At 52.0% G+C, this 17,085-nt stretch overlaps 1 long non-coding RNA gene across 1 annotated transcript in view; it reads left to right on the forward strand.

Moving 5' to 3' along the window:
* The window catches only part of LOC125150622 (uncharacterized), a 55,776-nt gene extending 38,774 nt beyond the window's left edge, over positions 1-17,002 (forward strand). Inside the window, exons 2-3 of the long non-coding RNA XR_007146405.1 lie at positions 1,054-1,236; positions 16,898-17,002. This is a non-coding gene — a long non-coding RNA (uncharacterized LOC125150622). The remainder of the gene's footprint in view (positions 1-1,053; positions 1,237-16,897) is intronic.
* Positions 17,003-17,085: the final 83 nt, after the last annotated feature.

A 17,085-nucleotide genomic window follows, 5' to 3' on the forward strand; every position in this document is an offset into this window, starting at 1 on the left:
GGTTCCTTCTCTGTGCCTGGGTGGGGCTGGGTGTCCCACAGGCTCCCTTGACCCCTTCTCTCCCGTAGCTACTGGGGCGGGGGAGCAGCAGGGTTCGCTCCCTCAACTGCTGTCTTCCCCAGCCCTGCCCAGGCCCAGGTCCAGCTCCAGCAGCTAATCCTGGTCACCCTGGGTCCCAAGGCCGGGGCGGGGCAGCCGGGCAGCTGGCCTCAATTAGCCGGGGAGCCGGGTCTGGACAGTGTCATTAGGAGAAAACCAGAGCCCGGCCATAAACTCTAATGAATGCATTAATGGAAGGCTTGTGCGCCTCAAAGGGAAAAAAAAAAGCGGGTCTAAATAAAGTTATTAACACAGCCCACCTGTGTTCGGCTCTTGGCCTGTATTGTTCAAATAGCCCATTAACTCCTGAAGCATCCAGTCTTGAAAGTGAGCCCTGCCTCTCTGAAGCAGACGTTTAACTGCGTTCATATAATTCAATTAGATTCCGCAGTCATGGTCCAAAGGCATTCTCTGGGCTTTCATCTTGGTAATGGCCTGCAGGCCGGAGTGGGGAACAGGGGGTTAAAAAGAGGGGTTTGGAACCTGCCTTTTGGCCTGACTCACCCCATCACCTGGAGGGGCCTCCAAATGAGTTTCCTGGGGCCGAATGCATTCCTCATGCACCCAGCTCTCAGATGGTCTTTGTTGCCTGGAATTCGAACCCAGACCCTTCTTGTGCGTTCTCTGTCCAGCCTCCAGGCCCTCGGCCCCCCGTTTGTCTCCATCCCCCTTGTCCAGCGGTCCAAGGACCCCGACTCCACTCAGCTGACCCTATTAATAAAGAGTTAAGAAAATTCATTAGGAAGTCGGCCTTTTATGGATTCCGTTAAAGCCTTCTTCCTACTTCTGTCACCGAAAAAGGATAAAAATCCTTTTATCACTGTACAACTTGTTAATGTTCCACCCCGGGAGCACTTCATCTGTAATAAACATCTTCACAAAATATGCATCCCCAGGGAGGAGCCGTTAATTTCCTCAAGGCCTCACACATGTAAGGGGTTTTATTGCCTGCAGGTGCTCCATGATATTGCGTGGGCTTCTAATAAACGTCCAGTAAACCGCAGGTAGCGCCTCAGAGAGGGATGGGCCCGTGCACCTGTCCACAAAGGGCCTCCACACGCCGCACCTCCACCTTCTGTCGCCCAGCCCTGGCACAGCCAGCTTCGGAGACGAGCCTGCCCCTCGGGACGCCCGCAGGTAAGTTCTTACGGCTCTAAACTCCATCCAGCCCACTTGCAGAGCCTGGGGGGAGCCAGGGACTCGCTGCCATTTGACGCCAGGAAAATTCCGCCCTGGAACTGACACACCTTGGCAGGAATGGCAAACACACACAGACATTGAAGGCATGTGTTCTGGTTTATTTCTTGGTTTCCCTTCCTTGGTTGCTGTGGGGGAGCCACCCCCAGTAGGATCTGTTGCGGACATGTGATTATCGACAAATTTGACTTCCCATTTTCTTAATAACTGAGATGGAGGGAAAAGAGAGCTCGTCTCTCTTAAGTGCGATTCGTACGAAATGTGTTTTGCATATCTTCGGGGCAGCTTTGGGGGGATGTTAAAAATAATTGCTAGAAAAATACGTTGCGGCTCAGTCACTAGAAAAAAAGATTACTTAAGGAGCAGTTTCATCGGCATTCCGCGAAGTAATTAGAAGTTCGCATTTAATAAATAGCGTTCTAGTCTCCGGGATCCTTTCCAAGTTGTGATCACCAAATTAATCGTGAGGTATGTGCTGGGTGCAGAGCTGTGCCTGCAGATGCGACGGCATGCAGCGGGGGAGCTGGGGACGTTGCCAGTGGCTCTTGCCTAACCTCGACGAGAGCTGGAGAGCAAGCCCCAAGCTCCTGGCTCCCAAGCCTCACAGAGGCCCCAGGGAGACGGTGCGGGTAGGGCGTGGCTCTGCAGCCCCTTCCAGGACGAACCACCCCTGAGGACCAGAGGGCTCCTTCCTAAATCCGACAGCTTATGCCGCTTCTGGACCCTGAACAACTGGCGTTTCTGGGACCCTTATATGGTGTTGGGTCTCCTGAGGGACATGAACCCGAGGTCCGTACGGAGGCCAGAAACTCTGTGAGCTTTTTTGTTCAAGTCTGTAAATGCTGAGCATTGGAGTTCAGCAGCACTGACCTTGCCGGCTCGGTGCCCATGCTGCCTTGGGGCACATACACTTCACCCCAAGGGAGGGAAGGGACAGGACCACCAGATTCAGCCATTCTCTGACCCTCAGGGCCTGTAGAGGCACCACACTGAGGCCACGGAAACTTTTGGAAAGGGGAGATTCCTCAAGTCTCTCTGGGAGCACTGAGGCAGGAAAGCTAACTCCACTGTGTTTTCAGACCCCTGCTTCCCAGCCAGGGGCGGCAGCAGAATCCGACAGGCCCGCAACCAAGGACTGTGAAGGGAGGCAGGGCTGGGCCTCTGGGACGTGCACGCTTCTGGTCTGGGATGACAAATAATGATACTGTCGCTGCTCACAGCACCCACCAACGACACACATCCTAACATTTCTGAGCTCTTGCTGTGGGGGCAGGGCCAAGAACATTGCAGGTTTCTCTCCAGAATTTCCTAACTGCTCCTTTATAGGTGAGGAAGCTCAGGTTTGAGAGGCAAGGTTACTGGCCCCAAATCACCCAACAGAGGAAGAGGAGTTCAGGATGGCCTGGAACAGAAGCAAAGGGCTCTACCCATATGCCCTGCTGGTGTCCTCCCACCAAACCTTCGAGGCAGATCATAGGGTCCCCAATTTCTAGACGAAAAAATTTGGCTCACCTGGCAGTGGGAGAACCTGGCATGGCCCTGACCTCTGCCTCCTTCCCCTAGACACAGCTGCCCCTCCACCCCCCCCCCCAACTTCTCTGGGCTGGGAGGAGAGCGGGGGTCATTCACCCCCTGACCCAGCCCTAGCCGGTCAGCCTGGCCTGGCCCAGCAGAAGCCGTAGGAGGGCTAAGGAGCCTGGAGGGGCATCAGAGGCTGCACTGGACATGATGAAAGCCCTGGGGCTCGGGACCCAGCCAAAAGGTTAGAGGAAGCGGGATTATTCCGCCCGGGGAGCGGAAGGCCCAGGGGGCAGGGGCCCTGGCTAATGGAGAGCACCAGATGCTGACCAGCTGTTCTCTGTCCCCCTGGAGGCTCAGCAGGACCAGAAGAGCTTCTACAGCAGGAGGGAATTAGGGGGGATAGGAGAAAGAACTGGCTGAGGGAATAGTTGGACCGAAGGGAGGGCAGTCCTCTGAGGCGCTGTCAGAAGAAACAGGACAGCAGCTCCTAAGTGGGGCCTGGGGCCAGAGAGAGAGAGAGAATGTGGAAGGTTGGCCTTGAAGAACCGTACCCTCTTCCCCTACAGACATGATTTGCATTGATCACCCCAGCAGGGCTGGCATTCTCAGATCACAAGCCTCCAACAGGAGCCTCTGAGGTCACTTCCCGAAGCTCCCTGAGCAGTGAGGGGTCTGGGGGAACCCCTTCAAGAACCCCTGTATCTTGAAGGCCTGGACCCACATAGGCCAGGGACCGCCAGACCCAGAAGTCAAGACCTTCAGCTGTCAAAACCCCTAAACTGTCATGATTGTACCCCCCCCCCAACTCCCACAGTTTATCAAAATAAAACAGCACCGAACTGTGAAGTGTTAGGAAGGCCTACAAAGTGCCAGGTCTCCCCACAATGAGTACATTGGTGCTTTAAAACAGTTCAGCTAAAATTCCTGGGTGTCCGTGTTCAGCTGGTGCCCTAAGCAAAGGCTGTGTCTTCTCACTGGGTGATCAGCAGCCTGGTGCTTCCTCCCTCTGATCAGGGACACGGGGGCTTGTGTAGGGAGGGCTAGGCGAGATGCTACCAAGCCCCCTGAGGGCTGGCATAGAGCTAGTAGCTTCCTTCCTGCAAACCTCAGACCTCACTCCAACCCCCAACTCCTGGATGAGAAAACCGGGGTACTGAGACAGGTCTGTGGGAGTCACACGGCAGGATGATGGCAGCCAAGCCTTGTTCCCGACGCAACCCTAAACAGTGTTTTCTCGATGGACGCAATTCTGCTTCTGGGTGGGAAAACCCGGATGTTCCTGCTCTGCTTCCTGTATCCCATTTGGAACCCAGGGCTGGGGTTGTTAGATGAAATACAGAGTGCTCTTTGCAAATGGGATTTCGGAAAACAAGGAATGATTTTTTAGTATAAGTATGTCCAATGTAATATTTGGGACACATTTATACTAAAAAAAATTCTAATTTATCTGAAATACTAATTGGTGCTTTTTTTTTTTTTTTGGTATGTATTTGCATCTTGTTAAATCTGACAACTCTAGGGCCCTTTCCCCAGCTTGGGGGTGCCTGTTCCCTCCTAGGCAGAACCTTCCAGGGCCTTTTAAGGCAGCAGGAACCCGGGTTAGAAGCACTTGGCTGTTAGCATTTGGAAACGCCAGAAACCGTAATCACCCCTTTACTGTTGCAAAGAGTAGAAAATGCGTTTCCGTGTGCTATTCTTCTTTCAGTGTGTATTTTTGTAGGGGGCTTCTTCACAATGAAAATTACTTGGGAAACGAGTCATTTTTGAGTTCGTTGTTTGTAGAGAACGTGGCAGTGCCGACAGGCTGCCTCTGTGATTTCTGGGTCCTCTGTGAGAATATGGAAAACAGCTGCCTTAAGGGAAACTTTTCCCTCTGATGCTCTGGGAGTTCATCTCCTTGATTAAAAATTTGCTGGGACACAGGTGGATTTTTAAGGGATAATATGGAAGGTAAGAAAAGGGTAAAGGACCACCACAGGTTCTTGGGGCAGCTCTTAGGACGTGATTCCTTGAGTCCATGGTGTTTCATTTTTCAAATTATTGAGGGCTTTTTCAAAAAATTATTTCCAGGAGGGCCATTGTATTGGCATATAAATATTTAGGTCTGTCTTTTTCTTTCTCCCTTTCTCTTAACCTAAGACAAAGATGTTCAAGACCAATTATTTGAACTAAGCAGTCGGGGAAAAAAATATTTGCAGAGTCCAGAAAGACCGACAGACCTGAAAAGAAGAAATAGTGAAAAAGTAAAAGAAATACGTGCTAGGAAGAGTCTTCATATTTTCTTTAAAATTTTTTAGCATTTGACTTTGTACCTCGGCATACTATCCTAATCACATTTAGGTTCAAATTGCCACAACTAAAACTTCAAATCTTGGTGACTTTTTCTCCCCTTTCCAAAATATTTGATGGCTTTCTCCCTTCTTAACCTCTTTCTGGACAAGAAGAAATATCCTGATGTGGGAAAATAACATGTTGAGTGTATTCAGTGTCTGTATCTTAAGATGGCAAAACTATGCAAAGACCAAATCCTAGCCCAAATTCACACCAGAGTGACAGCAGAGGAGTTTACCAGCGTTCAGCCAAGTCTGAATAATGGAGAGTCCTCATCACTGAGTGAATGTGGCAGCCAGGCTCTAAGGGACCCAAACCTCAGCCTTTACCCCCTTTCTATCTTCCATCCATCTTCTTTCCTCTAGGAGCATAGACTCCAGATCAGAACCTTGGCCCCCAGCCTGGAGCCTGGAGGTGCAGCTTGATGTCAATTACGGCCCAATTCCAGAGGTGCCATCAAAGAGTTAACTAGGATGTCCCAGTGCGCAAATGTGGGATAATTGGGAAACAAATTCTACAAACATCCTGAAAGGGGCAAAAGACCTTTGATCTTTCCATAGAAAGGCAGACATTACAGACGTTACTGCTTTTTGGGGCCTGCACACATCTCATACCAGGTTAGAGGATGGCATCTTTCTGAGAAATCAGCCGACACCTAATTCCATCGTACCTTAATTATCCTAACTGGTTTCGTATGTCTCAGGGCATTTTCCCCAAAGATTAGAGGAGAAAGAGGGACTGACAAAATAATTAAATATGCAATTTGCCAAGCGTGGGCAATATGGCTTTGAAATCACCTTTTCAGGAAGTTTTACCGCTTGTTCATGGACATGTATATTGCAGGCTTCAGACTTTTATTTAAGCTCTTTTGATTGCCTTAATGGATTAATACCTGAGTGCCATCAGCGAGGGGCTGAGACCCAAGGCTGTTTCCAATTTTGCAAATATTGCGCCTGCTTCCTCTGGTGTTATGACAAAAGTATCTAGAATTTGCCTTCTCACTTAAAGCAACATGCGGATCCCCTCCAATAATTGCCCGATGTCAGAATCTGCGTCTCACAAGTGGAGTCCTCGATTACAGGAAACTTCCATGGTGCCAGGGGCCTGGGCTATGGGCGGCAGCGTTGGCAGGACTGGGCAGGCCCGTGTTGCGTGGCCTGGATCTGTTTTTTGGTGGGGGGGCATTCCCAAAACGAGCCCGTGTCTCCGGACGGCACGACGCCTCTCAAACTAAGGCCCCGGCAGCGTCCAGGGGTGCGGAGGAACGTGTTACTGTCCCTGCTTATGCCTCCTGATGTGGGTAAGAAACATTCCACAGGAAAGGGGCGGGGGAGGTGCTCTTCGGGATTTGGAGAAGAATCTCGGCTTAGACTGCAGCATCGGAGGGAGGCATCCGGAAACCAGAGCCGGGAGTTTGCTGTGGGGGAATAGTTTGCATTCTGGGCTCATGATGGGGGAGCTGCAGCAGAAGGAACTGGCCAGAGAGCTGGCATGGTTCCCATCTCTTGGCCGAGCTGGGTGTCTCAGGGCGGCGTCCTGGGGCCTGTTCCAAGGACATGCGGGCAAAACCTCCCCGGGGAGGTTTTGCCAGGTCTGGGACCTCTGGGGGTGTCCCGAGGGTCGGAGACGGGGCTGCTGGGACACGCACGGAGCCGGCGCTGACGGGGGCGAAACCCGAGAAGAGAAAAACAGCCAAAAAGCACTAAAGCAAGAAGACACGCACATCCCCGCCCACGCACACCCATACGCGCCCACGCACACCCATACGCGCGCACGCACACGGCGCTCGCCTTTGAAGGCCCAGGGACAGTCCTAATTGTCCCGGGACGCGCGGCGGCCAGGTCATTTCAACGTTCTCAGAACTCTCTAATGAGGCTGTGGCCTCTCCCGGTGGGGACGCTGCTCCCTGGAATCAGCTTTGATAAAGCGGACGGACCGTCTGGGACGAGTTACCAGGTTTTCCTTTTGAACCCTGCGGTGGTTTTGCTCTTTCGTGGCAAACAGCAAGGCCAAGTCTCTGGCCTGCGTCCCCGGGGGGGACACGGGCCATCCTATCTCCTGGTCGGGGCTGGGGGGTGGGAGGGAGATGGCAGCCCCTGGACTGGGAATGCTGACCTCGGACACAGGCAGCGGGTGAGGAGGGGGCTTTGGATGCAGTGTTGAGACCTACTTGCCGTCACGCTGTGTCTGCCGGCCCTGGGGATCAGCGTTGTGTAAAGTGCATCTCTGCAAATCCCAGCAGTCACAGAGCTTGCTGGCGTGGGGAGCGCACACGGCCCGCAATAACAGCGGCGGTGATAATAACACTCACCCCTGAGCGCTCACTCTGGGCCAGGCACTGTGCCAGGTCTTTTGACAAGGACCACTGACTACAGTAGCACTGTTGTGCCCCTTTCACAGAAGAGCAAAGGGAGGCTCCGGGAGCTAGGTGGCTTGCTGCTGGTCGGGGTCAGCACAGGACTGAATCTGTTATCCCACAGTCCAGCTCTTAACTCTTGGCCTTGTGAAAGGGGCAGGGGCCTCAGCTGGCCCTCTCGCATGCCCGTGGACAAACCAGTTTTCTACCTGCACAGTTCCTCCTTCATTTCTTCTTACCTGTGATGGGCTTTCTGTAAGGCCACAGCCACAAAGTCAGCAAGTCCCCAGTTCAGAGGTCCCTGCCACCTCCAGGTGTCCAGAGGTCTCCCTGAGCCCTGACTGCCCTGGGCAGCATCTCTGGAAGGGAAGGGAGCATTGAACCTGGCACCCTAGGTCCCTCTTGGCTGCCTGCTGGCCACCGGGGCCCCAGGAGGCCCACCCCCAGCCCAGTGTGCTTCTCTGTGATCTCTAATGGTTATAAAATACACCCTCTTAGGTGGTTCCCCCTTGTCAGAGAGGGAGCCCCCCCCCCCTCTTCCGGTCCCCCTTACCGGCTGGCAGACGTTGAGTGGCCAGAGGAAGGCTGTCCCACCCCAGGGCCTTCACATGGGAGAGTGCTTGGTTTCAGAGGCTGCTCTGGGGAGGCTCACCTGGATCCCCAGTTCTGACCAGGTCACATCTGTCGCTGATCTAGCGGCTGGTCTGCCACCACCCCTATCTTCTGGCCTCACCTGTGTTTCTCCTCCCCTGATCCCAGCTGTCTGCTCTTTAGGCGTTCCGGTCGAGACTCCTCGGGCCTGCCGCCTGCTTACCTTCCACTGCAGCTGCTCAGAAAGACGGGCAGCAGGTGTGCCCAATGCCCACCCTCCCAGCCCCTCACCCCCGTCTGTGGTCAGCTGTGAGGAAGGCCCTCAACTTTATTGTAACTTGTGAAAAGAGAACCTCTGTCGTAAGCTTTAGTTCATTCCATCAGGCACCCGGTTTGTGCCGGGCTCTGGGCCTGAGACCGCGGCGAGTGAGGTGGGTGTGGTGCCTGCACTCGTAGAGGGGTTTCTGAGTCCGATGAGCAACAGGTTCTGTGTCACACACTTCACAGACGATGGGGACAGCCCAGAGTGTGGCCACGCCGCGGGGAGAGAAAACTGCGGACATTACCTCCTACTTGGTGTCCGATGACAGCCCTGGCCATCGTCCTTATGAGTTCCTAGGCATGGTGTATGATGGGAGAGTCCCCCTGCTGCGGCTCCAGGCTCCCATCTGAACCGCCTCTTTGGGCAGCTCGTGGGCAGGGCCACGTGATGCCTCCATTACAAGATGGAAGGTTGGGCATACCTGCTCGTCTGCCTGGCAGAATGTTCTTTTCGTGTCCCATCATTGACCTTTGGGTCACATTTGTGGGGAGTGCAGCGGGACATAGTAAAGGGAGAGGCATGAAGAAAGCGAAGGATTTTCCCCCAGACTTTTTATTATGAAAACCCCCAAACAGAAGAGTTGAAAGAGGAGTATACAGATGCCCGTATACCGGCCTTCTGGATTCACCACGTGTAAACATTTTGCCGTACGTGCCTCGTCTGGGGTCCATAGATCTACAAGTATTTTTTGCTCTAACTTTGAAAAGTTTCCTGTGTCAGCCCTAAATATTTCCAGTGTGCATCTTCTGAGATGACAGTAGTTTCCTCTGTAACCAGAACACCCTTCCTTCCCGTTTGATGAAAATTAGTGGTAGTTTGAGAGGGTGGGATTTTGATAATTAGACATAAGGACCGCATGGTACCTCAGAAGAACAAAAGGCCTGGCAGAAGAGGATTATTTCAAAAGCTTCCTTTGATTTCGATCCCGTTCGGGGCAGCTAGGAGGAAGGAGGATGGGATGACATGTGGTGACAGAGGCAGTGAGCTCTCAGAGAGCGGACTGCTGGCGCGCAGTAGGTGCTTGGGAGCGATTTGATTGACTGCATTGGAGGCCACCACGCCTCCCATCCCAGGCCCTTCCCCCGGAGCGCAGAGGAGCCTATTCCGGCCCTGCCCCTGCTCAGAGGACAGAGGCATGTGAGGACAGTAGGGGCTTGGCAGGCAGACTGGCGCTGAGTTTGAATCTTTGTGAGACCTGGGCTGACTGGGGTACCCCCAGATCCCCAGCTCCCCTCAGGGCCGTCAAAGCGGGGCTGGGGCGGGGGTGAGATGGGGTGTCTTCCTGGGCGCTGTGTGGCCCCTTCGAAGGGGAGCATTGTAATGTGCATCTGTGAAAGTGATCATCTACTTGCGTACGTCGCTGAGTAGCTGTGGGATGTCAGAAATAGGGTTTTGGTACAACGGGATGGTACCGAGCTTTAAAGAGGCAGGAGTTCTGGTGCATGCCCTAACACGTTTGAACCTGAAGGACAGCGAGCGAAATAAGCCAGTCACAAAAAGGCAGATGCTGTATGATGCCACATACAGGAGGTACCCAGAGAATTCAGATTGATTCGTAGACAGAAGTAGACTAGTGGTCGCTGGGGGGACAGGGCGGGGGACATGGGGAGTTGTTTAATGGGTATGGAATTTTAGTTTTGCAAGGTGAAAAGCGTCCTGGAGATGGATGGTTGCACAGCAACGTGAACGTACTTAAGGCCAGGGAACTGCACGCTTAACAATGGTTAGATGGTGCATTTTATATTGCGTGAGTTTTACCACAGGAAAGAAAAGTGGGGTTTTGGTGCCCGCGACTGGCTGCGTTGTGAGGTTCTGTTTTATGACCGTGGTGCTCCCCACCCGGCCGCCCCTTCCCTGGGTATCAGGCCTGCTTACTGTTGCTCACTAAGAAAGCCAGGATGTTGTCAGAGAAAGTCTAATGGAGCCAGAGATACTTGGGAGTATCAGGCCCAAGACCCGTTTCTGGAAACGGTGCCTCATTGGAAGTGAATCTCACCAGCCAGGAATGAAAAACCGAGGCATTTTGTCAAAGGAAAGGACTTGATGAAAAATTGTTTTATGAAACCAGAATTTTGGCATGTTTTCACGTTTCGGTTTGTCAGAAGGCGGACTAATAAATGTTAAACATGTTGTTTATTATTATGTACGGTTGATTTCTTTATGATGACAATTTTATTTTCAAAGTCCGTCATAGAGCCGCGGGACGGGTGGGGGAAATCTAGAAGAGAAGGGCCGAGGGACAGTTTACAGTTTATTCCTGCAGGACTATTGGGAGAGCACTTCTTTTTAAAAGACCAAAAAAGAAGGAGGCAGCCCAGTCCCAAAGCCCGTGCCGGTGCCTGCGCTGGGGGCCCCGGTTCGTGCGCTCCTGACGCCTGACCCCGATGGTCACCGCTGGCTCCTGCAGGCCCCGGCTTGCCAAGCCCTCCGGCCCAGCCGCTCCTGTGGTCTTTGTTCCTTCGGCGATATCCCGTATCAGAGCTGCTGGTTTGCGGCTCTAAGTGGAGGGTGCCGGGGCCAAGAGCCTGTGTGCCAGCCTTTCTTCCTGCGGGGGGAAGGACGGGCCCGGCAAACCAGCAGCAGCCACAGAAGCTGTCCTGAGGGGGAGAGGTTCCAATTGCCTGAGTTTCCTTTACTCTCGCCTGGTCTTTACCGTCAGTGGCTGGAGAAGGAGTCAGATTCCAGCCCCTCGTGAGCTGAGGGCAGAGGAGCCTAAGAGGCCACTGAGGTCACGCGGCTAGTCCTGCCGTCTGGGCAGCGTACCTTCCCTCCAAAAGCCTCCGTTTCCTCAGCTGTGAAATCGGTCTCCGCCTCTCAGAGCTGTGAGCTCTCCTTTTGCAGGCGCTCACCCTGGGCTGGGTGCTTCAGAGGCAGTATTCCACCCAGACCCCAGGACGGCCCTGTGTCCAGTTCTCCCTATTTTCACATGAGGAATCTGGGATCAGAGAGGGAGTCCTGTTACCCAAATTGCCCAGTAGTGAACGTGGGGCTGGGCCGGGGTCTGGAGTCTGTCTGCTTAAACCTGTGTGGGAAGTAGGGTGACTGCCCCGCCCTGGCTAGCTGAGGCTGGGTGCTTGGTATCCGTGAGGTGGGTGACCTGGCACACGGCCTCAGGCTGAGGAGGAAGGGCAGGTTTTCACTGATGCAGGGAGCCCAGCTCCATGCAGGGCCCAAGGGTTGTGGCCAAATGTGGGCAGCTTTAGGCCCCCGAGGGTCTCTCCCTTGCTGGAGCTAGGAGCCTTGGGCTTCTGGGTCTGTGCTCTTTGCCCAAGTCTGGGCAGCTGGTACAGGGGCTGTCTGGATGAATCCCCACTTCTGCTTGGGTGGTGGGGCCCTCTTTGCTGAGTTTTGGGCTGGGAAGCCGAAGCGGGGGGCAGCAGGTTTGGGGAGCCCTCCCAGGAAGAGAGGCACAGGACTCGCTGCCATCCAGAGGAGCTTCCACGCAGGTCCTGAGAGAAGGGCACAGAGATACTGTGGCTCTGGTCTGCTGTCACACAGCATTCTGGCAGAGGGCCACCTGCCCATCCCTTCCTGTGGTCACTGGGGAGGGGACTGAGGCTGGGGCCAGCTAATACTCCCGCCTTGGACCACCATATCCTCTGCTTCCTTTGGCGTGTTTCAGGGGCAGGGGTTGGGAGGGAGGAAGTGTGTCCCCCATACCCGTCCCCACAAAGGCCTTGTCAGCATTCTACTTTAACACCTGGGCCCGGGCCAGTGCGTTTGAACGCAGATATTGGTCAAGACAAACTGAGTGGGGCCAGTCAGGGGGCTAGTTTGGACTCTTTTCCCTAGATTTGGCCTAGAAACCCTTGCAGCCACCTTCTAGGGCCCTTGATCGCCACCCCTGCTGTAGAAAACCCTTTTAAGAGGGTCGAGGTGGGGGGATCTGAGTGTTGACCAGGAGGGAAGTGCCCTGGCTGCTGGCAGAGGGGGAGCAGCCTCTGCTCCTTCTGACCCGAAGCTTCTTCAGCGGCTGGCTGGCGGGGCCTCCAGCAAGGCAGCCTGATCCTCCATAAAAGGATAAGGATCTCATCCTTCACTTTTTTAAGCCGCACAAAAGCTGTATGCATAATTAATGTGCAATAAACGTGAGCGGCTGGAAATTAACTAAATGAAAAAAATATATACTTAATTGTAAAAATTTAATTTTGCTTTTATTCTTTTCTTTCTTTCTCTCCCCCCACCCCCCTGCCCTTTTACAACTTGTTATATCTTGGAGCCCCTCAGATCTCGCCGGAGATCATATTCTGAAAGAGTCGCCTCCTGACCTCTTGCCAGGGAGCCGTGGACAAGATTAGTTTTAAGCTGCAGCCCAGCCAGCTCCTTTCAGCAGAGGGTCTGAGTGTGCCCACGAGCGGGGTGCACTGTGTCACACGAAGGAATGTTGTAATCCTCCCCCAAGACCTTCCTTGGGGGACCTCTGTGCCTGATTTTAAGGGCTTTGGTAGATGTAATTTTGAGAGTTGCCTTTTGAAACTCGGAGAGAGCCCATCATGGTATTTAAAATTCCTAAACATGAATTCAGTGGTTAAAAAGCCAAAGGACTAAATGCATTTACATATATTCAAACAAAGTATTTGAAGCAATACCATCTAAGGCTTCTTTTCTTCCAATTTTTTAAAGGACGGGACCTTTTCTAGATGATAAGATTGGGTGGTAAAATTTCCCAGAGGAAAAATTTATTGACACATTCCTATTGTCACATCTCTTAATAAAACCCAAGGATTCAGCCTCTCAAAACAACCCATCCACTTGAAAGAATTTTTTTAATTATTTTTTTTTCGGAAAACACTCTATTAACAGATGCTTTAAAATATGATTTATTGCACGCGCGCACACACACACACACACACACACACACACACACCAATAACTTAAAATATCAGATCCTTGGAAGTAAATCACTGCTGATCCCATCTCCCTTATGTGCCAGCTGTTTTCCTGTTTTCTGCCGTCTCTCTCTGCCTGGTCTGTATCAGCAGATAATTTTAAAAGAGGCAGAAAAATCGGGAGAGGCGACCCAGAGGCATCTAGACCGTTGGGGCAACAATTGTGTTTTCAGAACATCCTCGTTTGTCCTGGACGGTGTGTACCTGGCCCTTCCCAAAGTCTTTGCAAACCGTAACCGGCTCAGGGTGGCTCTTTGAGTCCCTCTGTTACCAGATTAATTTACAGCCAGGAGTCCGGTCAGTACGGTCGCTCGCGCTCGCTGCCACCTTCGCCTGGGGAACCTGGGCTTGTTTAAGGCCAATTGCCGTCATCCCGGGGATGCCCAGTCACCCGAGACCACCGGCAAGCCGTAAATAACCAGGTCTGTGGCTGCAGATATCTCTGGCCGGCCGGCCAGCCTCACCGGCTCCACTGCAGCCCAGCTGGCAAACTCGGCTGCCTTCGTGAACAGGTGGCCCGAGGGGGCTGAGGCCAGGCAGCGGGCCGGGACAGCCGGCTGGTTTTCGCAGCAGCCTTTAAGAACCAGTCTGTTTCCAGCCCGAGACACCCACCCAGCGCTCGGCTGGTCCTCAGTCACAGACCTCTGCGTTTAAACAGGTTCTGACACTAAAAATCAAGGTCTGTCGGCTGTTGTCCTAGGAATGCAATATCCTCTGGAGGTCCCCTTATTAAAAAACCAAGTCTTGCTGTTGCTGCCTGGGATAGATTTCTATCCCATTTGTATTGATCACAGGGAAATGTCTCATTCCCTGGCTGACAAATACAGTCAGCAGGGAGGGAGTTAGTGTTTGGTGGAAAACATTTGTTGCCACAGTGATTTGGGGGACCCTGAGCCGTGGATGTGTTCCACGAGGTGGTGGTGGGAAATCGCTGTGATGTGGCATTACAGAGGTGGGGATTACAGTCTTCCAGAACAATAGGGCCTGCGGGGGGCTTCAGAAATTATCCCGTATGGCAGCTTCGTCTCGGAGACTTCAGGCCCAGGGAAGGGACTTGCCGAGCCGACATCACAGGGAAGTCGTGTTCCCAGGAATCTGTCCTACGGATAATACTTAAGCGCAGCGGTTTGTAGGTGCACAAGGTGGGAAACCACCTAAGCGTGCATCACAGGAAACCAGGGGGAAACCTATTAAGCAGAACCACGTTGAGTTACCATTTTTGCTGGTCACAACTGGCGGAATATGGACAATTTCATGGTTGAGTCTATTACGTCTATTGAATGGAATGGAATGCTGTCTCAGGAATGAGATGGCGAACTCCCCAAGACCCACTACGAGAGGAAAAAAGCAAGCTGAAGCGTGGTGTACCTGTTGTGCTCCATATGCGTTTTTTTAAAAAAGGATATATGCACATACTTGCTGGGATAAGCCTCAACTCTGGAAGGGGACACTGGGAGTTGCCCTCAGTGGCAGCCTTGGGGAGCGGAGCAGGGGACGCTGAGGAAGGGAAAGCACGAGACTGACGTTTGCCTTCATGTCGCCTATACCTTTTACGTTGTACCCTCTCTGTGTGTGTGGCAGATATAAGATAAATTAAAACTCAAGGATAAACATGTCCGTGAAGCCCTCTTTGCTAGGGGTTAAGAGCTCAGACTCTGGTCTGAGAATTCTGGGCTTCTGGTCCCTTCAGGTCTGAGAATTCTGAGCCTCAGTTTTCTCATCTGCCAAGTGGGGGTAGTGAGTGGCGTTTACTTCATAAAAGGGAAATGAAGTTTTCCCGGAGACCTGAATGGGGAAGGCTCGGCACAGTGGCACAGAGAATCCAGTAAATGCTATATGTTATTATAAATGACCTATAAATCCTAGCACACGCAGAAGTCCTTCTAACGACTTGCTTGGCATTTTCATTTTCTTGGAAGAGAGATTAAAAATAGCTGTGTATGTTTGGAGTCGGGAGTTGCGACTCCAGAGTGCTGTGCGGACCTCCGTTTGGGGGACCGTTTGGTGATGCAGTGACGGCCCATGCTGCATTTACAGGGTGGGTCTGATGATTTTTTCTGAACCAGTAAATGGTCTTTCTGCATCTCTGTGTACACAGGCAGGTGAACTAATAGAATTAAGCTTATTGGCTTAATTCCTCTGGGCCCCCTTGGTGAGGGGAGAGCAGCTGGATGAATATTTTAATTAAGCTCTGACACCCAGAAGTCAAAGTCCCCGAGTGGTCCCATTGGGCAAGGTCTTGCAGTTTGGGGTTTAATCAAGTTCGGTTTCAGAGTTCAGATTTCTTCCTGGACAGAAATATGTCATTAGGCGTCCAAGATTTCCACTGGAAAAAAAAAATACAACTTGACTGTATTTTCTCTAGAGAATGACACCATGATTCGATTAGCCCCTTTTCCTTGACATTTTGCCCACTTTATTAACTTCTGCTTTGCTTTTAAGCAGGCAACTACTGTTTTACTTCCCTGAAGAAGCTCATAATATTATAATTCAAGTGTCAGGACAGATTAGGTTAAATGAACTGTGTAATTCCCGAAGGAAAACAAACTTCAAAACGGACGCGGTTTGCCTTGTAACATGTCATGGATTGCATTAGCGTTGAACGGGCGATTCTATCACCTAATGTGCTAAAGTTGGCTCAAATGTTCCCCACTCTGCAAGGTGAGAAATTACTTAGCTAACAAAACATTTCGTTTTCCTCTCTTTGCATTCTTTCTTTATGAGATCCTGAATGTGACATTTTCCCCAAAAAATCCCTGCGCTTATTTGTGAAAAATGTATATTAAAACCAAAACCCATCAAATGGAAAGAAATCACAGATGGTTTTATTCACGAGCAGTAGAATTAATGGCCTCTCTTCTCTTTATAAATATTAGAAGCAGATGAGTTCATTACGATTTCACCCTAATAAAGAAAACCTGCTTGATTTTGACAAGACACCGACTTATCTAATACATCTCTTAAATAACAAAGCTACTTCCCGCCCGTAAAACACGGCTCGCAAACACCAGCTTTACCTGGACTGCTCCTAAATTAATGAAAAACACTCAAATCCAAAGAGAGCAAAAGGGGGGGGGGGCGGTGCAGAGAGATGGAATTCAAGGGATTTTTGAAAATGTGACTGATTTTGAAAAGAGCGAGTTTTGAAATGTTTACTTTGTGGTGGTTTGAAATTTTTACATCTTTCAACAAAGCGCGCGGAGAAGTGAAACCATCTGAAAGGGCTTTTGAAAAGAGCGAATCAGCACAAGTTGGATGAAGCTGTGGTTCCTTTATCTCGGGCAATCTGTGCCCATCGTGCAGGAGGGAGGCCCGGCCCTTGCCCCCCTCCGCTCGTCGGAGCGCCGGAGCCTCGGCCGGCAGGCCTGGCCTTCAAAGCCCAGTTGGCGGAGCATCCTGGGAGGGAACCGGGCTCCTCACTCCGGGGACGCTCGGCCGGCTCGCTCTTATCCCCCAGCGCGGCCGCCTGATGTGGTCATCTTGTTAGTCATGGAAAGCTGGGGCTCTTTCTGTTTGTGCCGCTTTCAGCACTTATTAAGTGAGAAGTGGGAGGCTTTACTCGAAACTGCAAAAGATGTTTTTTCTCCCCAGGGCCACAGCAGTTGGGGCCGTGGCTTATCCATCATTTTCGCAAAGATCTCCGTCTGAGAAATGGAACGAGTCAGCCCTGCCCAGCGGGGGAGGAAAATGAGCGGCATATGGGGCCCGCTGTCCCAGGACCTTCTTGGCGTGGCTCCCGTGGAAGGGTGTGGGCTCCTTCATCTGAAAAATGCTGAGGG

This window comes from Prionailurus viverrinus, chromosome D4, assembly GCF_022837055.1.
Source record: "Prionailurus viverrinus isolate Anna chromosome D4, UM_Priviv_1.0, whole genome shotgun sequence".
Classification (NCBI taxonomy): Eukaryota; Metazoa; Chordata; class Mammalia; order Carnivora; family Felidae; genus Prionailurus; species Prionailurus viverrinus.